This window comes from Eleutherodactylus coqui, chromosome 3, assembly GCF_035609145.1.
Source record: "Eleutherodactylus coqui strain aEleCoq1 chromosome 3, aEleCoq1.hap1, whole genome shotgun sequence".
NCBI lineage: Eukaryota > Metazoa > Chordata > Amphibia > Anura > Eleutherodactylidae > Eleutherodactylus > Eleutherodactylus coqui.
Window position 1 is genome coordinate 37,812,172 of NC_089839.1, and position 26,647 is coordinate 37,838,818.

The following is a 26,647-nucleotide window of genomic DNA, read 5'->3' on the forward strand; positions in this document are numbered from 1 at the left end:
CAAGAAAGGGTGCCCCACGGTTAAAAAAAAAAAAAAAAATTCCCAGGGGTGCGCCAAGGCTAAAAAGGTTGCAAATAGGATATGTTTCAGTGACTCTGCAGCGCCAACAATTAGAAGGCAACTTTCCTGCAAGTCACTATGTCTGACCTTTTATAGACTTTGTAACATGACTGGGAATATAAGCAAAAACCTCTCCAGAAGGAAGAAAAGGTATTATTGTACCTTGTCACCACCAGAATAATAAGTGGAGATCTAAACTGACAGCTTAGGGCTAGGGTACACCCCCAAAGGTCCTGTTTGGCTGCTTGCAGGAAGGTCCTAGCAGCATGGGGAGTGAGTTTTGCCTTGGATGGAGGGTTAGGGTGAAGGTTTGTGTTAAGCTTACATTAGCTGTAAATGGTCCAAAATAGAAGCATTTACAGCTAATAATTTAACCATAACACTTAAACAAACCCTAACCCTCAATCCAAGGCAAAGTTCAGTTTCCACGCTGCTAGGACTTGCAATGTGTTGGCTACCTGCTCTGCTTCTCTCCGTCTCCGGCACTGAGTGTCCCCGTCGGTGGCCTCCCAACAGCGCTCCAGGAAAAAAAATCATCCGTCAGCACTGATGTGAGGTCGGCACTGGGGAACTGCACACCAGCGGAGCAGAGAGGGGAGAAGGCAGACCGCCCAACAAGTGAAAGCAGCAGGCATGGAGACGGAGAGCGGGCAGCAAGCGAAGCAGCGGGGAGGTGAGCTTAGGGCTGGGAAAAGGGAGACAGACAGCAGGGAGGCAGGGACAGCGGGGAGGTTACTGCGAAAAGGGAGACGGACAGCGGGGAGCAAGGGACAGTGACAGCAGCAGTGGGGAGGTTACAGCAGGGCCAGGAGCAGAGAACCAGCACAGCGCCGAGTGACAGAGCAGGGAGACCGGGGGAAGGTTAGTGGGCTGCCAGGACCTGCACGGGAGCTAGCGTCAATCTTGTTTCCATCACTACTTCCGGTGGTAACAAGATACAATAGTACCGGAAGAAAGATAGCCCTGAACAGACAGCTGTTTTGGGGTTTTTGCCTATCGTCGGTGTGTAGTAGGTTTCTGGCTGGCTGGGTAATGTGGGTCAGTTGGGGGAAAGAAACTAATGGCCAATAAATCATTCAGATTCCCACATCCAGACACTGACTTGTAGGAAAGCTACCTTCAACCAGGTGGCGCTGTTGAGGCATTGTATCACCTCCCATTTGTATACACGGTCTAGGGGCAATCACAGTTAGATGTCAACTTATTCAAATATTTCCAAAAAGAGGAAGAGAGGAAGAGCACAATGCAAAACCTGAATTATTTTATGCGGAGCACAAGTTTTTACAAAAACAGGTATGTCAGCAGAGCCAACTGGCACGTCTCTAGTTTACAGAATCAGTGTGTGATAGATAGGGGTTCACCTGCTTGACCCTCATCAACTACAGGAACACAACTTGGTGCGCCGGGAGCAGATGCTGAGAGCAGACAAGGCCGCTTCACTGCAGTAACCACATAATATTGGCGGGAAATTAAAAAAATAAGTCGTTTTTGTCTTGAGCACAGCGAACCATAAAATCATAATAGTGATCGGGAGTAAATCAACGCTGGATGAACAAGACCTTCATATAATATTCAGAGGTCGGACATGAAGCTACGATAATGAGCCCGGCGATGATTATTATATGATCTTGGCCCACGGCAGCGCTCCTTGTTGGGGCCACCTGATCCTCTAAGACGCATTACAGCAATCGTATTTTATTTTAACCCCTCGAAGATCTGGGTGTTTCGGTCCTAAAAAGGTCCAGACACTTGTTAGCTATTTTACCCTCCGTAGTGGTTTTATGGCCCTATTTTTTTGCCTGGCTAGATTATTTTTGCAGCGTTTTTTATTCGTCACATATAGGACTATATTTTAGTACCTGCTTTCACTAAATTTTTTTCCATGTTTTATTCCATTAGGGGTAGTGTTGGCATCAGATTGTTTTCTATTTTTAAGAGAAGAAGTGGAGAATCGCTACTTCCCAGATGATGCGAGACGGCTTTGATATAAAAACGTCTCACATCTGCGGGGAAAGTGCGTGTTGATGAGCGTGATATCTGGCTGTGATTTAAGGTACAATATCGCACTCAGTCGTGTGAATTTAGCCTAAGAGCAGCATCCTTATGGGCCTCAGGTACCGGGAGAATAGTATGTGGACCCTACAGTTCTGACATGCTGAGCCATATATTTATATTTACTAATCGGCCGGGATTAACGCCTAGGACCAAGCGCTGTAAATTTACGGCGCTTGGTCCTTAATGTTCGCTCGTGTCGCCTGTTTATACAGGCAGATACAACGTTGGTTCATTCAAACGAGAAATTGCTTAGTCATTCACATTCGCTGTATAAGTGATTAAGAACGAATGAAAAAAAAAATTAAACTGAACGATTAGTGAACGAGCTGATGAGGATTTTTATGCCCACATAAATTATTCACTTTTCAACATCCTTTATCATTCGTAGTTGGCTGCATTTACCCTGAATAATTATCGTTCATTTTTGCTTATTTGGCTTTTCACACTTAACCCTTTGCAATCCAATTTTGGATTCAGGGTTTCCTAGGGGGTTTTCTCTTTCTGCCATTATACAATGGCGCCATCTGCTGGCTAGAGCCAGTACTGCGTTATGGGACATGCTGGAGAGGCCCACGACAACAGAGTGGCCAGTAATATACAGTAAGAATACCCTGCCAGACGTCTTCCAACATCGGAGCTGTACATCCTTCAATCAGAATGTCTGAAGACGTCAGACAATGGATTGGAGCGGGTTAAGGCTCTTTTACACAGACAGCTTTATTGGTCAAAAAATTCAAATTAAGTAACTCACCTGCCACCTACCTTCTGTTCCAGTAATATAAAACCATCTTGTGGTCAGAGGTCAGTTTACGGTACAGAACACAAACTCTCTACAGCACCGTATGATATGGTAGAGATAAAGAAATGGCATTACGTATTAAGATAATGGGCGCAGCTTTCCCAATACTATGACAGGCACAGAATGGGATAATCTTATGGGAAAAAAAAAAAAAAGATTCTTAAGTAAAGGAATTCAGTGTCATGAAGAGGTGGAATTCAGCAAGACTCCTAGAAATACAGCTGTAGAACTTGGACAGCCTAATACCGCAGGGAGAAGGAGGTAATTATAAAAACAGTTACAGTTCTGCAACGTCAGCAAAGTCCAAATATCTTAAGCAGCGATGCACGACCTTTTCCGGTCCAAGGGCCACATTGTCCGATTGAACCAATCCCAAGGCCGCAAAAAAAACCAAAACACTTAAAAAGCGTACTACCTTCTGAGACATTTCTACATACTAAACGTACACTATCCAACCAAACGAATTTGCACGTCCCCATCGGTAGAATGGATCGTGTATTTTTAGCATGCCACACGTCCTAAATCATGCTCCTAGAGATGTCAGCCATAGCTTGTGATGGAACATTATTGGATATACGGGTTATACTGCTGCATGCAAGTCATCCGTCACAAAGCACAATGCATCGGTCCGTCTACAATGGTGTAAGGAGAGTTGTCATTGAACAGTTGAGCAATGGAAGAACGTTCTATGGCGTGACGAATCAGGTTACTCCATCTTCACCTCAGATGGAAGTACTGGAGTGTGAGGACGCCTGTCCGCCCCCATGACTCGGAGCTCAGCTCTGAGTCAAACATCAAAGTGTATTTATTCTGAAACTGCACAGCATTTTAGAATAACCCCCCCAACAAGGCAACAGGCATCCCTGTCCCGGGTTCATGCTGCCCTTGGTTCAGGCAGCATGAACCTCATGACAGAATGCCTTTAAAAAAATTTTAATTTAAAATTTTTTTTTAATTTAAATTAAAGAATAGTAATCTTTAACCAACCAAGTCAAATTATGAGAGACTATTGAAAATCTGGTTCCATCTGAAATAAAAGGACATAATCCTAAAATCCACTGGAGGAGAGCCGGACAGAGTAAAGGTCCTATTAAAAGCCCAAAGGGGGGGGACACAAAGTACTAAAATATGTTGTTTGCTATTGTTTGTTTACAGGATTTTGCTAACTAAACTTTTTTTACAATTATAATTCACTGCTGATCATTTTAAGAAAATTATTGCAAAAAAGCACTTTATGCTATAGATCAGTCCAGTACTGTAGAGGTTCTTAAAAAGAGTGCAAGTTCGCAGTAAATGCAAAACCAGCGAATTTCGTGACTATAATGTGCCAGATTAAGGACGTTTTTCTACTTTGGCATTAGTTACAGGATTCTAAGAAAAGTAATCCTTTTTCTTTCTGTGAAGATCATAATTCAAAATAACATAAAAACTGTGCGTGAGAATCCATGTGAAGGAATTCTAATTAAGCACATTCTTTGTTTTTTTTTTCTAAACATAAAACCGCATATCTAAGAGTGTCTATAAAAAGTACTCACCTCCTCAGACTTTAATTGTGTAGTAACATCGAATCAAAGAGAATTTAAAGGGTTTTTCCAAGACATTTAGTATTAATAGGCCTAAAACTAAAAATATAACAATTTGTAATATACTTACAGTGAAAGGGAACCCATCTTCAACTATAAGCATCATAAACCAAGATATGCAGATAAGGGTGATGGAACAATACCGCGGGGTACTGGTGCATCTTGTCTCCACCGGAATGGGTGGAGACATCGGTTAGCCGGCTTGACATACAGGGGATAGCCTGGTGAGGCACACAGGTGGTGATTGGCTGATGCAGCCTGCCAGTTTCCCCGCTGGGCCTCCAAACCTCGCTCCTGACAGTGTCCCATATGCACTGGCATCTACCCTTGCGACCCCACAGCTGACCTGACAGTGTCTCCATCTCCTCTGCCATTTTCCACTCTACTGCGTGTCTCCACTTTCATCTGACCTGCCTGCAACCCAGCACCGGTACTTAGACGGGCTCTCATATGCCTGCTCACCTACTCCCCGACGAGCTATAAAGGATCCAGCACTCCCAGCGGCTTGCCAAGTGTGTGCTGACCTGCTCCCCAGCGTCCTCTAAACGATGGATGCATGGCTTGCCCAGGGGGCCAACACAACGCCTGCGCACTTCCTTTCACCGCTGCCGGCGGCAGGCTCCTTGCGTGCCGCCGGTCACTCTTCCCTGTCGGCCTCTGAACTCAGCTAGGTGCTGCGCTATAACTGTGTCTGCCTCTGCAGTATGGTTCCTGCTCCACTGACAGTCTCTTCCTAGCCGGACGGGCCGATAGCACTCACATCATAGTTGCCCACGGCAGACTGTTGATAGCCAGGCGGTGAGTCTCCCCGTCGCCCTACACAGTGTGCTGGGCGCCATAAGTGTGTTACCGGCTGGACAGCAATGCAGCCAATCGCCAGCTAAGGGCCTGACTGGGGCATTCCCTCCTGCTTAGGGCTGTCAAAGCCCTTGCTTCCGGTGGAGACAAGTTGCACCAGTACCCAATAACTCTGCAGTACCACCTATTGGAAGGCAGTATTCCTGCAAGTCAATGTTAGACTCTTTATACAAGCCTTGTAACAATGACTGGGACAAGGCTTTCAATTCCCAGTAATTATTACAAGACTTGTATAAAGAGTCTAACATTGACTTGCAGGAATGCTGCCTTCCAATAGGTGGCGCAGCAGAGGTATTGTTCCATCTCCCTTATTTGCATATTACCCAGAGGCGCATCAATGGCCTTATAAGTCTTCTCACTCACCACCTAGGTGCTCTCCCTAAGGAGAAAAGATAGCGTTCCTAAACCAAGTTATGGTGCTTATAGCTTAGGTGAGGGAGTTGTAGGAGCTATGTCTCATATTTACTTGGTCCTCCAGCCAAGTCAGTGCACACAACGCTAACTTGACTTTTTAAAGAATTCTGTGCCTGCACACTCCCATTCATTTCTGTGGGAGGTGTGCACGCCAATTTTGCCGGAGGACACCACAGTAATGGGGGACTGGATGAGTATGAAAAGAGTCTCCCTGGACTACACATCATCTAAACTAGAAGCACCATAACTTAGATTATGGTGTTTATAATAGATAATAGGTTCACTTTAATGTTTTTGGTAGGACAACCCTTTTAAAGTCAATGTATAACAGTATATGCTCCAGAGCCCCTTCAGTAAAAAAATAAAAAAAATGCTAAACTCTTGAAACAGAGGATGAAACTCCGTTGTATCAGACTTGGCAAACAGACTAGTCAGTAAAGATAAAGGATTCACATGCGCTTCTCTACTTTTTATTTACAGCAATGTTTTCCAAGCAAACAGTGGGGTGGTTGCGCAGTCTCTGGCCTTGACTTCTGTAAACTCCTCAACTCAGAAGCAAAATTTCATAGATCAACAAAAAAAAAAAGACTTTCTGGCCGGGAAAATGACAAGTGAAGACTCTTCAGGAACACTCAGAATGATACAATGAAGAACTTTTCTAGTTTTATAAAAAGTAACCATTGCATAATGAAAAATTATGGAACTGGTGGTTTCACATCAGCATCGGAACCCCCGGCAGGACCCGAGTTTGATGAGTGACAAACCAAGAGTTACATTAATTACTTATCTGAATATTAGGATAAAGGGCCCATCATCAGGCTTCTGCATCCTCCATTTAATGTATCGAGTATGGAGGGGTGTCCCGGCCTGACCCAAACTCAGAGCATCATAACACGCTTATTATGCTCCGAATCCGGAGACCCACTTCCAAACTCCATAGGTTAAACAGATGGTGCAGAAGATGGTGTGGAGGGGGCTTAAGTGAATGGGAACATTTTTGTCTAGACAGCAAGAGACTGAAAACAATATCAGGATACATTTCTCACCTGTCCTGAGCAGGAAGTGGAGTAGTAGCGCGGCGCTCCCATCGATTTCAACAGAGTGAAGCCGGCACTCCGACTTTCTCCTCTGACCAATGATTACGATGTCAAGCCCGTGGCACAGCGCTGCACAGCGCTGAACGGTCAACTGAGGGATGGGGATCCCAAGCGGCAGACCCCCGCCCAACAACCACTGATGGCCTATTTTACATTGACAGAACTATGTAAGAGCTTGATGTTTTTGCAGGAGCTGTACTTTTAAGGCCTCATGCACACTGGGCAAATTCAATTGTGGATCCGCAGCTCAATTTGCCCGTAAATGTGCTCCACGCACAAATGCAGATTTTATTTGCGGACACAATGTGCCGAAAACAGAATCGCAGCATGCTCTATTTTAAAGCAGGCTACGCAGGGTCAGCTTCCATTAAAGTCAATGGAATCCGTCCGTCCCGCAGCCCTTCCACAATAAGTATTGCAAAACGGTTGCAGGGTCTGCGTAATAGCCTAGCAATGGTGTGGGGAAATCTGTACAGCGTAGTGCGCCGGCACATTCGTAGTACAGACGGAATGACAGGTAAGCAGGGTCGTCGGCAGCGGGCACGGGTCGGATTCTGTGCGAGATTCCCCACACGGAATTTTTGCGTGCCATGTGTAGGCGGCGGCCGAAGCCTAATGCCCAGGGGCGGATTTGATTAGCAGAAGATCCGCAATTCAAGCCACCCATAAAGCATTGGTGTCCGCACCTGAATTAGAGCATGCAGATTTGTTTTGCTGATCTTTTGATGCGGAAAACAAGTCGCAACATGCTCTATTTCACTCCGGTTCCCACACAGATGGCTTCCATTGAAGTAAACGGAAGCTGTCCGATCGGCGAGGACCCATCCCCAAGAGCCGATCGGCGAGGACCCATCCCCAAGAGCCGATCGGCGAGGACCCATCCCCAAGAGCCGATCGGCGAGGACCCATCCCCAAGAGCCGATCGGCGAGGACCCATCCCCAAGAGCAGATCGGCGAGGACCCATCCCCAAGAGCAGATCGGCGAGGACCCATCCCCAAGAGCAGATCGGCGAGGACCCATCCCCAAGAGCCGATCGGCGAGGACCCATCCCCAAGAGCCGATCGGCGGGGATCCGCAGCTCCAGATCTCCAACAATCAGGTGATCCTCCAGCCGCTGTCAGTGCAGATGAACAGAACGTCCACATTGGTGGTCAGAGCCAGAACTCTAACAGAAAGCATTGTTCCTATTGAAATCAATGGTAGAGATGCCTTCTAGTACACTTTCAGCTCTGACCACCATGAGGAATTGGAAGTGTAATGGGAAGTATCGCTCCCATCGATTTCAATGGGAGTGAAGCCTTTTATTACACTTTCGGCTCTGACCATCAATACGGACATCCGGCTCTGCTGCACTGACAACTGCTGGACGATCAACTGACTGGCAGGGATCACAAATGGCGGACTCCCAATGATCAACTATTGATGACCTATCCTAAGGAGAGGTCATCAGTAGTAAATATCATAAGATACGTTATCATAAGATGTTAAATGTCAAGGTAACGTTTACTATATGTGTACATGGAGAAGGGGTTATTGAGGGCTGTCGCCATGACCAACCCATATACTATAGTTTTGATGCACAAAGCATCTTACAAACTTGCAAAACCTTTACTTACAGAAAAAAAAAAAATCAGCCTTATTCGCTGAAACTATAGTAACCCTTTATGGCCCTATCCCAAAAAGTACTAACTTCTAGAAATGCAAGAACCCCTTCCTTCCATGTTTACCCTTCAGTCCGCAGCCCTCCAGTATAACCCTGCGTGGACGAACCATATCTGTATCTAATAGTAAGGTACGAGCAGTATGGTTGAAGAATGCATGACGTGCAGACGAGGAGGGCACAGCTGCGCCACTCTCTGAGCACGCTGCCCATTACATAATATGGAACAGGTGGACTGAGCCATACAGTACAGCGGATTAACCACTTCCAGCCCCTGACAGTGCCGCATATTATGCAATGTGCAGCCGCTGCCTTATCCTCTACTGAGCAGGAGAGGGTTTGCATCTCCCAGGAATGTCAGTCTTGGAAGACAGACCGTACTTCTTTTCCAGTTGCGTAGTAGTAAGGCCGGAGGGAGGATCACAAATCATTTGCAGGGGAAAATGTGTGTGCACACAAGCTGGTACTTGCTGGAGAGAGGCCGCTCCTTAACCCCTTTATCACCTAGTACTCAAGTGCTTTCCATCACAGCTCGACCTGAACCGCTTATACATAGACAGCAAGTATAGGGCAATTCTCCCCCTAGGAAAGCCAAACATTCCTCAATACGGGACTGCAGCCGAAAAAAATTACCTAGGAACCATAGGCAAGCTCAGATTGGCCCACAAGGCAATATTTGAATCCTCCGGTGGGCCCCGAGTCAGGAGTGGGCCCTTAGGGTACCCCCCCCCTTGAACACAAATGTCACTCCACACCCATTGCAACACTGATGGGCAGAGTAACGCACCCTAGACAGGGAATATTTGCATGTAACTGTTCAGCTGACACCAGAATAAATTATTTTTTTTAATTCTTTATTTATTCATTTTTCAAGTTGGAGAAACAATTTAACATTCTCTAATTGCAACTACACAATGCAAGTTACATATTTTCATAGGCTTGCCCCCATCTACGACCGCAGACCAGGACAGGTTCAAGAACACTGGTACAGAACTTTGGTCTGGTTTGAAAACTGAATACCGAAATAATGGTGATCACTTAATATCTCAATGTTCACGCTGCGGAATTCTGCAGCGTGAAAGAAACCACGGCATGCTCTATTTGCCACGGGAATACGCGCCATCAAGCTATATTTCTGCTGTAGCACCACGAAAGTGTCGCGTGATTACGTGTTCCCGCCTACTGCCAGCCGCTGCATCATGGACTGTCGGTGTGTCATGAGATGTACTGCGCATGCACGCTGGCTTGCCAGGCGGGACGCGTGCAGCGGATCTGGAGAGGCGAGTATGGGGTCTTTGGGAGGGGCGTGATGAACTGCGCTGCGATATTCCGCTGGCGGAGTCCATCACGGTCGTGGGCATGAGGCTGTATTCACACAGGCGAAGTTTCCGTGTAAATTCTGTCCAATTTTGAGATGGACAGAAGCAGCACGGGACTAGAACTTTTAAAATCATTTTGCTATTGGAACCACATGTGTTGTCCAAGCTGCTTGGACCGAACATATGCATGTGCTGTCCTTGTCTGGGAAGATGGATGGGAAGATAAGTTGCAATTTCTTTTACATGGACTACTGGATTGTATGACCGATTTCTCGTGTGAATAGCCTCATACGCTAAAATAGGTCTAAGTTATTTCAAAGTTTACTCAGTTACAGACTGACAGAATGGGAATGAAAAAAAGGTCAGCCGCGTGAATTAGCCCTAAGGCCTCAGGTCCGCAGGGAAACCCGCACAAAATGGAGCATGCTGCGGGTGGTTTCCCGAACGTGCAATCTAAGCGCCAGGGAAAAAATGACATCCACGGGTATTTAATTACCTGCGAGTGTCCAATAATTCCCTATGGGCGCAGATCACGCGTGCGGGACACCCTCGTAGCTTTACTAATTCCATTTTGCCCGTGGACATTGGGCCTAAGGGTGCATTTACACAGTTGGTGTAGCGATTTCAGGCACTGGGTTGGAGCCTCAGGTGTAATAGCCGCAGGCCTGGAGAATAGTCAGGGAAGAGCCAGGAGTCAGTATTGGGAGGTCTCGGTTTGCAGTACAGATAGATGAGCCGAGTAGTGTAGTCAGAAGGGAAGCCGAAAGTCAGTATCAGGAGGTCTTGCAAAAATGGCAAAGGAACAGGCAAGTGGAGCTTGGTCAAACGGTGCTGTGGAGCAGAATAATGACGCAAGGAAGGAGGGATCAGGGCCAGTTTTATATAGAAATTCAGAGACAGGGCGCAGCTGAAACAGAGACTAGATAGAAGAATTCAGGAACAAGGCTAAAGTATGCAGGAAAACTATCCAAAAGCTGGATAGCTCAAGAGGGAGAACCGCTGGCTGAAGCACAGGAGGTCCACGGTTCGACTCCTGGCTGATATATATATATATATATATATATAAAAAAAAAAAAAAAAAAAAAAAGAATGTACGAAAAACCATGTGCATTTCTGCTGCAGTTTTGCAGCATCGGGAGCAAAAAAAAAATAGGACATGGGTTTGGGTGTTAAAACAGCCATAATGCAGGATGTTAGACACCTCTTGTAGATGAAGGCAGGTTCTTTACTTCAGTTGTACAGCATTGTAGTACGGCTAGTCATAAATGGCAATAAGACTGAAAAATCTTGTTACCATTTGCCCTGCAATAACTTTGGAATGTTTGTCTAGTTCCTGTGAAACTTGATCTTTAATTTACCTTGTCCGCCTAGAACATCTACTGAAAATGGCTCCACCAGCATCCAAGCACTTTTGTATGCGAGTCTACATATTGGCATATTCACCCGTAAACCATGTAAAATGTCTAAAATTCCTATATGTTCCTCAACCGAATACTGGAAACATAAACCGTATCATGCATGCTTTTCCAAATCAGGTGGTGGCAACTCTTAGACTATGGACACACAACATGGGTGTAGCTACACGTTTTTCATTAGCTCTTCGACTCGTGGAATAAGGAATGAGGATTTTGGCGAGGCCAGTAATCAATCTTTCACAGCCAGCAGACATCTTCCGGTCTTCCGTAAGTTTAGTCAAAACACTTCCAGTTGTCTCAAATTTTTTAACCAATTTGTGAATTCAGGATTTTGTCGGTAACTTCGTTCACCAGACTTATCTTGAAATGCCTTTTGACATTGTATAAAAGAACCCATTCGCCAGTATTCACGAACAGTAATCACATGCTCATCATTCAAGTATATGTTTTTGGCACGCTGAGTCAAACGCCTTTTGGGCAATTGTGTCTCAATATCATGGTCACACAACACTCCACTTCTTTGGGAACAGAGATGGCTCCATACACACAATGGGGGAGATTTTTTGAAAAAAAAAAAAAAAAGAAAAGCTGTCTGTTGCTCAAAGCAACCAATCACAGCGCAGCTTTCATTCCTCACAGTGCTCTTGAAAGATAAAAACTGCTCTGTGATTGGTTGCTATGGGCAACAAAGTTTTTCTTCCAGACAGTTCTCGTAAATCAGCTCCATAGTCTTCATCCAGGTCATGTTTCATAGGAAACCAGACAGAAATTACAGAGTCATCAAGGAATGTTTGAGTTCCTTAGCTAGAGAATCGCCCTGTAAAATGAAGCCCGTTAGATGCAGATTTTTATCAGACAGATCTCCTAAAATTAGGAGCTCCGATTCAGGCCAAGGAGCCTTTTATACAAGTCGAAAAATCATTCAGATCCCCGCATCCTGCGAGAATCGGAACAACTAAATTTGTTCGCTTCTCTTTCATTGTTCAGTTTCTGCAGGCATAAAACTGAACAATGTATCGGCCCGTGTAAACAGGCAGTCATTCATCTATGATCAACGGCCTGTTTGTTGTGAATGGAGGCGGGCGAAACGAACAGTTGATCGGCGAGGGTCCACCGCCCAGGATGTGTGGACAGCGGTGGAAGTGTGTAGTGCTGTCTGTATTATGGCAGCCTGCTTTGATGCATAGGAACAGCGCTCACTGAATTCAATGAGAACCATGACCTGTACCTGCAGTACCAAACCGAGCCATTGTAATGCTGACAGCGCTATCCGCTTCCAGTGCTGTTGACACTGACAACAAGGCCTGGGGAACAGCCAATAGGTAGGGATCCAGAGCGGCGTACCCCCACTATTCAACTATTGTTGACCAATCCAGAGCCGGACAACCCCTTTAACAATAGTAACTTAGTGAATATTATTGTACGGACATTCCCCGAAGCTCAAAATAGGAAATTCCAAGAGGACAACAGTTATATAAAAAAAAATCTTGCTGCTTCACCGCCGATTCTCAGAAGCCTCCCCACCTCTCTGCTTTTAGTGAGTCTAGTAGATGCTCCCTTTAAATAGATCTGTCTGGGATAATATTCTCTATATTTGCTGGAAAAGCTCAAACATTCCCCGTGGGAGCTGTAATGGCGGCCATATTGGCTTTTTGTTTTCCCAGAAACAGATATAACAAAATAACAGCTTTTTATGGGATTTTCCATTATTTAAACATAGGCGTCTTTTTCTTGTGATAGGCCATCATTTTTTTGGTGGGTTTCCAACCTCCTTTGTCGTCTCCATAGGCAAAGGAACTCCATACATAAGAATGTGGTGGAGTCTCCCGCTGCAGCCCAGTCGTCTTCATCATATCTCAGCATAATGCTTAAGGAATTGAAGATTTACGTCTACGCGGGGCGGAACGGTGTGCGAAAGATGCGCAGTGTTTATAGTAGCTGCATAGTGGGGTGAGAATCGACTCGATCCCATCCAAAAGCTGCGAGAAAAGTATATACACAGCATAAACTGAGTTACCGTACAGTGAGGATTTCCCGCAGAATTTCCGCCCATGCCCGCTTGCATAGGATTGCTACAGGACGTACATTTACATTCTGGAGGTTCGAGGTTTGTATGGAGAGAGATCAGGGGTCGATCCCACTCCATACAATGCGGGTGCCGGCAGCAAAAAAACAGCCCGCAACAGCTTTGATCAGAAGGCGATGCCGATCAGAGCGGTTAACCCTTTAAAAGTCAATTCTGACAGCGGTATTTAAATGCCACGATGATGAGATCGCAGGGTGCCATGCGGTTGCCATGGCAGCCAAGGACTTAGTGAAGATCCATAGGGCTGCCATTGCAAATTGCCTATGAAGCCATGCTATGGCATTACATCATACTGTAGGAGCAATCAAACAATCGCAAGTTTCTGTCCCCTACGAGGACTCAAAACAAAAATGTAAAAATTTGCTTAGTTTAAAAAAAGGTTTATTAAATCATTAAAAAAATTTTTAAAAAAGGTAATAAAAGTTTTTTTAAAACCCTTTTGCCATACTAAGAATAACAAAATCTAAACAATAAAAACAAAAAACTTATTTGATATCGCTGTGTCCGTTAAACACCCGATCTGTAAAAATAACGCATTATTTACCCCGCACAGTAAACGTCGTCAGAAAGAAAAAAAACAATGCCAGAATCGTGATTTTTTTTTTTTTTTGATCATCCAGAAAAAAAAAAGTTATAAACTATCCAAAGTTGTACTTACTCCAAAAATTGTACCAATAGAAACTACAGGATGTCCCGCAAGAAAAAAAAAAAGCCCTTGAACAACGGAAAAATAAAAAAAGCATTCTGGCTGTCAAAAGATTGCAGCAGAAAAACAATAAATATCTGAAATATAATAGTAGTATAGCAAAAAAAAAACCAAAACCCAAAACACAACGATATAAATTTGGTATCGAAGTAATCATACGGATCCAAATAATAAAGTTATCGTGTCATTTTTGCTGCAGTACGTGCGGTGTCGAAACAAGATCCTGCTAACGATGGCAGAATTTACTTTTTTTTCCCCTAACTTCACTCCAATTTTTTAAAAGTTTTTCAGTGCATTATATGGTACAGTACATAGAACTCGTCCTGCAAAAAGAAAGCCTTCAGACAGCCCTGTGGATGGATGGATAAATAAAGGTGTTATGATATATATTTTTTTAATAGCGGGGAGGGAAAAATTAATTAAAAAAAATAAAAATAAATATATCGAAAATGGAAAAAAAAAAAAAAGGTTGCGTCTTTTCAAGGCACAAAAAAGGCTGCTCACTAAGGGGTTAACATCCCCTGTTCTGTGTAGCTGTGCACACACTTATTAAACTGTCCTACCTGCTAATGAAGAAAGTAATCCTAATAATGACAATTGCCCATGCTGCAACTCCTTACAAAGTGACTCAAAACTAGACAAAGCTTTAAAAAGCTGGAAAGAAAAAAAAACAAAAAAACCCCCACACATTTTAAAACAAATCTAAAATATTGGTTGAATTAAAAAGTATAAAAGATAACAGAACGCGACCTCTAACATACATAATACCCCGACGGAACGCTCGCTACGGAGCAACAAAACCTGAATAATTGCTTCTTAAAAAGCGCAATTTTCTCTTTCTTCCTTCTGTCAGGTTTTCATTCCACATAAGAAGTTGGAACAAAACCACGTCCTAAGGGCTAATAACTGAAGAGGGTGAGAAAAGAAAACGGTGCCCGCAGGCTATGAATTCTGAGCACGTGCCAAAGGCGGAACATCCCAAGAATTTACAATTTTCTTTCACTGCTAGCAGCAGGCTCCTCTACAGACACAGCGCCATGTGCTCGCCGATACAGATTCACGTGAAGTATCTGCAGAATGCTCACCCAAACAAATACCCATTTAGGCATTGCTAAAAGTAAGCAGATCTCACATATTACAAAAAAATAAAGACCATCTAGATGTAAACAATCGGGCCTATATGACACGCGGAGGTTGTATCTGTGCAAGAACATGAAGACACTATACGACTGTATAGTCCATGAGCTGCACTGATTGTTTTACTCAATTCTATAGCGCCAATATTTTCCTTACAGCGGTCATCACTCACATTGGTCTCTGTCCACAATGGGGCTCACAATTTTAATGCTAAATTAAAAGGGGTTTTCCGGGCAAATTCTATCGATGACCTATCTTTAGGACAGGCCATCAATAGTTGATTGCAGGGTACCTGCCACTCGAGATCCCTGATGATCAGCTGATCGTCCTGCCCACTTTCAGAGCTGGACGTCATTTGGGTCGGAGGTGGAAGTGTCATGGAGGAATTCATTGGGAGAGAAGCCAATGGGAGCTGAAGCCTCCGATTACACTTCAGGCACTGGGGTCACGGAAGAGTATTAGGAGGCAGCACTCCCACTGATTTCCATAGGAGTGAAACCCTTTATGATGCTTCCACCTCCGACCCCGAAGACTACATCCAGCCCCACTGCACTGAAAGCAGGCCTGATGATTAGCTGTTCGCCAGGGATCCTGTGTGGTAAGTACCTGGTGATTATCTATTTATGAGCTATCCTGAAGCTAGGTCTCCAATAAAATTTGCCAGGAAAAACCCTTGAACCTATTAGTAGATTTTTGTATGGAGAATAAGGCCTCCTGCACACGGGTGGAAATAATGACCGCGTGAAAACTTGAGCAGTAAACAAATCGCGGCATGTCCCATTTCTGTGCGAGCCTCGCAGAGGCCAAGCACAGAAACGTCACCGAAGAGGCGCCGGCTCTGCACTGCGCATGTGCGGCTGTGCGCAAGCCGGCAAATCACAATGCAGAGAGAGAAGACGTCGGACAGGTGAGTAGAAGGTTAATACTGGGGCACCGGTCGCATCTCGTTGCGAGAATCCTCGCAGCAGGATCTGACCCAGCCGTGTGCAGGTGGCGTAAAACAGAGCACCCAGAAAAAAAAAGCCATGTAAACATGAGGAGAACATACAAACTCCATGTTATAATTGGTCAGATCTAAACCCGAGACCCCCTGGCAAGGTAAAGTTATTAAAAAAAAAAAAGCCAGGAATTAACTAAAATCTGGAGGGATAAAAGGAGTTGTCCGTTGGTACTTCTTTTCTCTGTGCTATGGAATTTCATCTGGGGGTTACGTCATAGGTGCCCAAACAGCGCTGTGACGGAAGTTTCAGTTCAAAGTGGTGTCCGTTAAACTAATGGGTCCACTCATTTCCGTTTAGTGGTTCACTCACATGGAAGCCAGGAATTATGTGCAGGCCACAGATGACCGGAATGGACCAGGGACAAGAGTAGTGAGGGCACAGAACAGGCGAGTATAGCCTTGTTAGTTTAACACCTGTACCAGCATAGACACAAAATATAAGTACTACCAGACAACCTCTTTAAAACCTTCAGATAAACCCAGCTTTATACCAGAAATAAAGCTCATTAGCACTGGTCTCTATTCCGTTGGGTTTCCATTGTTTTTGACGGAAGACAGTTATGTTTTTTGTGTCATGTAAAAGTACTACAGAACAAAAAAAAAAAAAAAACGGGAAAAAACAATGCGCCCATTATAAGTAAATAGGATCTATCAAAAGTGCCATAGTTACAAACAAAATCAGAGATGCTAATGTGACCTGAACCAAGAAGTTATTATAGACTTAAAGGGGTTGTCTCACACCGAAACGGGTTTTTTTAAAATTCAATAGGCCCCCCGTTCGGTGCGAGACAAACCCAAGGGATGGGTTAAAAAAAAAAAAAAAGTTTATTACTTACCCGAATCCCCGCGCTGCGGCGACTTCTTTCTTCCTTTACCAAGATGGCCGCCGGGATCTTCACCCACGATGCACCACGGGTCTTCTCCCATGGTGCACCGTGGGCTCTGTGCGGTCCATTGCCGATTCCAGTCTCCTGATTGGCTGGAATCGGCACACGTGACAAAGCGGAGCTATGAGGACCAGCTCTCCGGCACGAGCGGCCCCATTCACCAGGGAGAAGACCGGACTGCGCAAGCGCGTCTAAAAACGCCAGAAGAAAGCGAATTTAGATGGATGCATGGTGACGGGGACGCTAGCAACGGAGCAGGTAAGTGAATAACTTCTGTATGGCTCATATTTAATGCACGATGTATATTACAAAGTGCATTAATATGGCCATACAGAAGTGTATAACCCCACTTGATTTCACGAGACAACCCCTTTAAATTTAAAAGAAAAAAGAAAGTTGAAAACTATTACGTTTATTGATAAACTTTTTTCCCCTAATTATTTTCTTATGGAATCTATTCAATCACTTATATAACTTTTATAATAAAAGCAGAAGTTGAAAAGATTTCACAAACAAAATAAATAACACTTTACAATAAATCAAGCAAACGTCCTAGGAGTCAAAGGTGGCAAACAATGAGGTGCGGTGCATGCGGTGCGAAGGCTCGTCTTACTCTACTTGGTGTGTAAAGGAGACTCGTTTACAACCGGTTATAAAGATTCGTAAATATTTGAGAAAATTTTTTTTTTAACTCGGGCTGTGTTGGGGTCACGGCCGCAATTCTTTAGGGATGTATAATACGAACCGTGTAGTGGATGTTGTCAAAATAAATTATCTAGTCAGAAGTTTGAAATTTCACTTCTTAATTCTAAACAAATTTCCACATCTTCCAAAAAAAGTCGAAGTACAACATGTCTGTGATATGAGAAGTAACATACATATGGTAAGAGATCAACATCAATATTACAGGTGAAAGTTACATCTACATTTATACCACCAGAGTCGTGGGAGATTCCATGGGCAGATAATCTGCATTAAAATGCGTTTTCACGTAGCTTTAACCATTTCCAATCCACTGTCTGATGTCTTCCCACATTCTGATTGAAGCTTGCACAGCTCCAATGTCAGAAGACGTCCAACAGGGTATTCTTACCGTCTATTGCCAGCCACTCCTCTGTGGGAGCCTCTATGGCGCACACACACTGGCTTTAGCCAGCAGATGGGACCGTTGTAGAACAGCCAAACGAGAAAGCTTTTTAGAAAACCCTGAATCCAAAATTGGATTCGAAAGGGTTAGGCATGTAAATTCAGTTTGGCTCATTACTGAAATCTCCACCTAGTATGATGGGCACTTGTGTCTGGACTATCATGTTTTCACCAATCTTTGTAGTCTCAGAATAAGCCATCATTCTCCCTAACAGCATTTCCAAATTAGAGATGGAGACGTGACACTCGCCCACCTTAACTTTGAGATGCTCCCGATAAGCCTTTTGACGTTCGTCATCAGCGATTTTAGACTTTTTGTAATTCTTGCGAATGTGTTTTGGATAATTTTGAAGACATTCAGTAGGCATAGGTAGAACTCATTGAGACGAATCAAACGACCCCTCACGTGACATAACAGCACACCAGAGTCCAGAGCCACACTAATGTTTAGCCATGTGGCATGGCGATTTTAGTACTTCAAGATGGCAGCGCTATTGCATGACTCGATAACGTCATACTGAGGTCAGACTCTTCTTGATGGCTACATTGGTACTTCCTTCTCACAATGATATTTAACACTGTTGTCGTACAGGTTGTCTAGAAATTATTTTGTAACGCTCACCGGCCTGAGTACGGTTTTGAAACTATAAACGTATCCTACGTCAAAATGTATGTTTTGTAGAGAAGAAAAAAAAAAGGAGAAAAAAATTTCTGATCTCTTGGGAATTACTTGTCTCTGTTCTCTCTAGGAGTCACCATGTTAGTCGTCAGAATTCCTGTTGGATGAAACTGTATGGACTGTACCACACAGACTCTTAACAGGGGGGACAGAGACATCCATCACATTTATTGCTGATGGTTAGAGGTGAAGATAGAAAGGAATAATAATCAGTGTCTTCCATGATGCATCATGGGAGTTACTGGCACTGTATAGAGGTAGAGAAAGCGGGAAGAAAAGTATGAGCATCAAGATAGTGTCTGCTAAGCATCAGACAGGAGGCTGCACTGCATGGAGGTGAGTGCAATATACATAGGAGACATCTAAAGTGACAGTCAGTTGACGGGCGCAGGGGAGGAAAAATGTGTTTACGCTGGAGTTGCCCTTTAAAGGACCATCTGCTGTCGTGGGTGGTATATGGAGCAGGCAGGAAAGCAGAGCTCACGCCACACCTAGCTCTGATCGCTGCCGTTAACAGTTTAGATACTGCTATCAAAACTGACAGCACATCTCAGCTGCCAGCCATAGAAGTCAGTCACCCCCTCAAATCACAATTGCAGGGTGCCGATGGGCTCATATGGCAGCCCAAAGCCTAGTGAAGGCTGCTATGTATTGCATATTATTTGTAAGTGGGTTAACTGTTTCAAAGAGCAAAAAGGGAACTTGGCCACATAACATCTGGATAGATACAAGCTGCATAACAGGATCTCCGGTATGACAATGACTTTTTTGGCAAAGGCTTTGAAACGTCTTCACCTGTTTCCTCACTCTCTGTAGACCCGGTGGGCAGCGGGCCAAAATATCTTTATAATGTATACCCCTTCCTAACTGAAGGCATGTGTACAGAAACTGAGAGATGACTAATCATGAGCACAGAAAAATCACAGGGCCGTCATATAGTATCAGGAGTATAAGGAGAACTCAGGGACACGTAAGCTATAAGGAGAACTCAGGGACACGTAAGCTAAACATACGGCAAGGAAATCATTAGTGGGTCATAATATTTACATCTAATCATTTGTTCTTAGAAAAGAGACGTCTACGACAAGAACACTCGAGGTCTCATCTTACCGTCCAAACCTAGAAATCAATGAGGGGGAAGCAGACAATCCTGACAGATGGATCCTTTCATCCTATTCTAATGTGACCAGCGTCTGAGAGTTTGTAGGAATAGGTTTTCCTCCTCCCACTTATTTTTCTTAATTGTGCTTAAGGATGAATTAGGCCAAGATAAAATGTGACAGATTGGGCAGCAAAAAAACCCACAAAAAATACAGAAAAATATAGACCACCAAACACTAGAGTTTTTGTCCATTCCGGATTTCAAAAATTCATAACTTCTTTGTTTTTACATCAACACAGCCATATGAGGGCTAGTTTTTTTTCGCAGGAGGAGATATATTTTTCAATAGTACTATTTAATGTACCATATAATGTTCCGATAAAACTTTGAAAACTTTTTAAAATTTTTAAGTGGGCTGAAATGGAGTATAAAAAGTGCTTCTTTTTCCTTTGGGGGAGGGGGGAAGGGGGTTGTCTTATTTTTACATTGTGCGGCAAAAAAGGACAGGTTAACTTTATTCTGTGGGTCACTACGAGTATAGCGATGACAAACCGTATGTGGTTTTTTGCCGTATTTAAAAAAAATTTAAGCCTGTTATTTGTGGGACAACCTGTTTTTCGTCTACACTACTTCTTGATTGTTTTTTGCAAATATTTTCAAGGAGACGCCGTGACCAAAAGAAAAAAACAACAACATAGAAACAAAATATATAATGCCAAATGTGTTGTTTACCGTGCAGGAAAAAAATATTATATATATTTAATAACATTTTAATAGATTGCACTTATGAGTGTGTCAATACCACAAGGTTTTTTGTTTGTTTTTATCTTGTATTAAAATGTATAAAAGGGAGAGGGTGGAGATGAGCGAGCGTACTCGTTAAGGCATTTTACTCGAGAGAGTATCGCCATTTTCGAGTACATGCCTGCTTGTCCGAAAAGATTCGGGGGCCGGCGGGGGTGAGCGGTGAGTTGCGGGAGTGAGCAGGGGGGAGAGAGAGAGCTCTCCCCTGCTCTGCCCCCGAATCTTTTCGGCAAGTAGGCATGTACTCGAAAATGGCGATACTCGCTCGAGTAATTTGCCTTAGCGAGTACGCTCGATCATCTCTAGTAGAGGGGGTTGAAATTTTCAATATTTTGTAGATACCCACAAAATCTTTAAGTCTCCAAAGCGAATGTAAACGGTTGTTCATTTGATCACTCATAAATTATACTGCAATACTTTAGTACTGTAGTAGATTGTATTTCTGCAGCCATTTTATTAAGACAGGCCACAGGCACAACTTAATAGGCAGAAATACATGGCAGCCCTGTGTACTTTCACACAGCCCTGGCCTGCCATGACACCAGCAATCTCAGAGTCAGAGGTTCTAAAGCTCCCTGCATGAATAAAGTAGCTATCATGCTTGTGCACAGTGGCTCTTTTCATTACAATTACAGCACTGGAGATTGCAAAGTGCTTGTAACCAGCAATTTCCGGCGCCCCTATTGAAATAAATGGAGTCACCATATGTAAGCACACCTTTGCTTCATTCGTGCAGGGAACTCCAATGTATCTGTCCTCGAAACTGGTCGGGGTCCCAGTGGTTGAACCATCACCAATCCTAAAATTATCCCCTATCTTACGCATAGGAATAACTATATAACCTGGCATGACCCCTTAAAAGTTCATATTTTCATCTTAAAACTGGAGTTTGTGTATTTCTACTGACCCAGACTCCACTAAATACAGACTGGCTCTACAGCCCTGTTGACAACAGATTAGCAGTATGTACGCCTCAAACAATACATAACTCCATCCTGTTCAACCCATTATCCTCCAAAGTTGATCAAAAGGCAGTCAAAAAAAAATTTCACAAGGTAGAAACTAATTTTCCTAATTTTATGGGGGGGGGGGGGGAATCATTTTCTAAGGCTCAATGTCCACGGGCGGATTTGATTTGCGGAATCCGCAATCAAAAGGGCTGATAGAGAAGCATTGACATCCGCAACTAAATTTAAGCGTGTGGATTTGATTTGTGGACCATTTGGTGCAGCAAACAAATCGCAGCATGCTCCATCTCAGTGCAGATTCTGTGCGGACGGGCTCAATAGGATTGCGGATGCACTGCGGATTTGAAGGTTAAAGTCAATTAAATCAGGTGGGGAAAAGGCTGGGAGGTGGGGATGCGCATATTTTTCCCGTGTGGATGAGCTGCAGTGCATCCGCGTACATCGGCGTGGAAAAACCATTACATCCTCGATCTCCCGCAAATGGTTTCCGCAGGTCTCTTGCTGTGGAAATCCGCATGCGGAATCCGATCTGCCGGTAGACATTCAAATCCCCTTACGATAGATCAGGAAATAGCAGCGTGGTCCCACTAAAGTCAAAACTTTATTCGCAGGTTCGGTGGGAGTCCATAAGGTGGAGCTCCCCCACTCACGCACACACATCATAAACTTACGGCATACCGCTAGGATACAGAGTAGAGATGAGCGAACGTACTCTGTTCGGGTGTTTTTGCATTCGAGCACCGCTTTTTCCGAGTAACTGATTACTCGGACGAAAAGATTCGGGGGGCGGCGTGGTGGAGCAGGGGGTAGCAGTGGGGAACAGGGGGGAGCTCTCTCCCTCTCTCCCCCCTCCACTCCCCTCTGCAACGCCCCGCTCACCCCTGCCGGCTCCCCCTGAATCTTTTCGTCCAAGTAGTCAGTTACTCGGAAAAAGCGGTGCTCGAGTGCAAAAACACCCGAACCGCATACGCTCACTCATCTCTAATACGGAGGTATTTTTTTCTGCCCGATTCCAAGAAATACAAAGAAAAATGTGCAATTGCAGGCCCTACCTATGGATCTAGAAATATCTATATTTTCAGTAATCAACGGAGCCTACATAGAAACCACACGGCCGGACAGGCGCTACTCTGAACATGAGACCTTGCTGCATGTTGACATTGTTCTCGGTCAGGCGCGGTGCATTTATTGGTCAGACATACGACATAATACTAAACATCACATATAGCTAGTAAATTTCCCTTTAAAACTGAAGCCACAATCACTGCACGTCGGAAGACAGAACATTTTCTTACAAGCTCTAAAATATTTATGAGCGAGATAGATGTGTGTCGGGAATAATTATTCCGCTGACTGGAGGGTGGCTGCTGCGGCGGAAGCAGCAACAGCGGATCAAATGTCCCTTCTAACAAGGCTGACACACATGTAGACACCTGTACAACACGGAGATCTACAAGCCATACACCCCACTTTACTGGCCACGTCTATAAGGAACACCTTCAACATACTGCAGTCAACCTAGAAGCTTCATAGAGTCCTTCGAGTGATGGATGAACAGGGTCCACTAGCAGCAAGAAGAATCAGATTGGCAACAGTTGGCTCTCGGATGTCAACCACATGAAGGTCCTTGGGCATCGCTGTGTCATACCCGAATTGAAACTTACAACATATTTCCATATAACCTCTTAAAGGGGTTGTCCCGAGGCAGCAAGTGGGTCTGTACACTTCTGTATGGCCATAATAATGCACTTTGTAATATACATTGTGCATTAATTATGAGCCATACAGAAGTTATAAAAAGTTTTTTACTTACCTGCTCCGTTGCTAGCGTCCTCGTCTCCATGGTGCCGACTAATTTTTGGCCTCCGATGGCCAAATTAGCCGCGCTTGCGCAGTCCGGGTCTTCAGCAGTCTTCTATGGAGCCGCTCGTGCCAGAGAGCGGCTCCGTGTAGCTCCGCCCCGTCACGTGCCGATTCCAGCCAATCAGGAGGCTGGAATCGGCAGTGGACCGCACAGAAGAGCTGCGGTCCACGAAGACAGAGGATCCCGGCGGCCATCTTCAGCAGGTGAGTATGAAGACGCCGGACCGCCGGGATTCAGGTAAGCGCTGTGCGGGTGGTTTTTTTAACCCCTGCATCAGGGTTGTCTCGCGCCGAACGGGGGGGGGGTTTAAAAAAAAAAAAAACCCGTTTCGGCGCGGGACATCTCCTTTAATAAACACAACTATGCAAAAGGCCTCAAAAAGAGTAATTTGGTACTTTACTTACAAAATAATCTTATGTACAAAGGTTCCACACATCATGGTTTTGTGCTAGCGTTTTGGTAGGCCTTCTTCATTACCCAGGTGGCACATTACTTCCAATCTTGGGAGTTCCTCTAGATCAGTATTTCCCAACTCCGGTCCTCAAGGCACCCCAACAGGTCTTGTTTGTGGATTTCCTCAGTGTTGCACAGGTGATGTAATTATTGTTAGAGCTTCAGACATTGCCACAGGTGTTCTTCCTATAGGATATCCTGAAAACATGACCTGTTGGGGTGCCTTGATGACTGGAGTTGGGAAACACTGCTCTAGATTATTGCACGAGTAGGAAAGACCCCAACGTGTTGCAAAGGACTGGATTTTGGCAAAAATTGCAAATATGAAAAATCTATGGTATATCTATCTAACCACATGTAGTCAAACTGCGGTCAATTACACCAAAAGTCAAGTGAGTGCTAAGCAAGCTGAAGTAGAACAGCATGCTGAATATGCCAAGGCTTCATTCACGAGGCATAATTAAAGTGGTTAACCCAAAACTGACTTATCACCTATCCAAAAAATAGGTGATAAAAGCGATCGCTGGTCCCTCGTACCCTCCTCCCCGCATTGGGCTAACCGTGGTGAGGAGATCGAATGCATGGAGCTATTCCATTTGTCTTCAATGGGACTTCAGGAGATAGCCAAACACTTGAAGCGCTGAACATGTGCGAACACCAGTCCATTCAATCTTCAGGTCACTGCAGGTGGGTGTAGCGAGCCTGTAGTGACGAGAGGAGTGGAACCCAGGACCTCCATTCCCTGGATAGGTGAAGGTCTACCATTGGAAAAAAAAAAGTCTCCCACATTTATCTGCTAATCCAGAAAGAAAATAAATTATATATATATCTCTCAAAAATGTATAAAGAAGGAATAAAGTCCTGTCACTTTTTTTAATTTAATGAAGACATGTAGACAGCAGCACGGTGGCTCAGTGGTTAGCACAGTTGCCTTGCAGTGCTGGGTTCAAATACAATCAAGTGAGTATGTATTTATTTTCTATGTTTCTGTGGGTTTTTCGTTTTCCCATTATTTAAATTTTCATTTCTCATCCAGAGTAGTAGTTTAATGGGAAAAACACAAAAAAATGCACTTTTGTCATTTTTGTACAATGCCCTTGGAAGGAATCGCTAGCTTCCCTTAAAGAAACACACCATGCTGTATGTACTATGACCAACAGCCCAGTGGACACCTTTTTTATCCCCCATGTCACAGTCTTGGTATGTCTTGGTACATATTAACTGCGTGACGGCCTCAAATACTAGCAGCGGGCAGACTTCAGGAAAATTCAAGGAGGTATCAATCATGAGGAGACAAACGGCAGCGAGACGATGCTGCCAACGGTAGTATGCATGTAATGTAGGATGACACTGCAGCTCGTTATGTAGTTTCTCATTACACAGTTGGATTTCTTCAACCCAGCAGTAATGGGACCTGACAGGTGGCAGATTAGCAAATGGTACTAGACAGTGTGGAAAAAGGGTTAAATTTAAAGGGCCTCTGAGCCCAAGAACTAAGTTATGGGGTATAAAGGTGAGGGGACGAGGAGCTCAGGAAGTGGCTTTATAAACTTACCTTGTCCCCCATTCCAGCATTGTGCCCCCGAGAAATCGGCGCACCCACAGCGTGACTCTTCCCACAAGGTTGTGTGCACACCACTTTTATTGAGCTCTACGAGAGAGCTGGAACGGGGGACCCCCCTGAGTTTAACCCTTTCCAATCCAATTTGTATCCTGGTTTTCCTAGGGGATTACTCGTTTTCTGCTGTTATACAACGGCGCTATCTGCTGGCTAAAGCCAGTACTGCATAAGGGGACACGTTGGAGAGGCTCCGATAGCAGAGAGGCTGGCAATATACAGTAAGAGAACCCCGACAGACGTCTTCCAACATCGGAGCTGTACAGCCTTGAATCATAATGTCTTCAGACGTCAGACAGTGGATTGGAAGGGGTTAACAAGCTGCTTCCTGAACCCCCGTCCCCTCATCTTTGAGACCCACAATGTAATTAATGGGGCTCAAAGTTCATGACAGAGGCCCTCTAAGGGCTTTCTACAGAATAATTCGAACAGACATTTATTTCTGATCGTTGCTCCATGTAAACAAGGCGATTTTGGAATTATGCATTTATTTTATTTTACGGTTTTCACGGGAAAATTGGTGCAATATTTTAACAGTTTGAAGTTTTACGGATGCTACTATACCAATAATGTAGCAGCTCCGATTTAGAAATACAGCGTGCACACCTGCACCACAGACTGCTGACCACCTGCGCTACACTATTTGCATAGCATGGACGCTGAGATTTACATTGAACGTTGGCTACGCTACGCAATTCGCATAGCTGCGCCGAATCACACTGAACCTCAACTGTATTACAGCTGTAACCTTCTAATGCGAGGTGTGTCAGTGGGGTTACATCTGTATTTATTTTTTATGTAAAACTAGATTTTTTTACATTTTTTTACATTTTAAAAAAAAATCTGTTACACCTTTTCTTGAAATCTTTTTTAGTACTTGAAATTGCCACAATTCGATTGCGTGAACTATATTCTGCAATACTTCCGTATCACAGT

General features: G+C 44.2%; 1 protein-coding gene across 6 annotated transcripts in view; it reads right to left on the reverse strand.

The window, feature by feature from the left end:
• Positions 1–26,647, reverse strand: part of EHBP1 (EH domain binding protein 1) — a 365,541-nt gene that overhangs the window by 317,984 nt on the left and 20,910 nt on the right. The window lies entirely within an intron of this gene.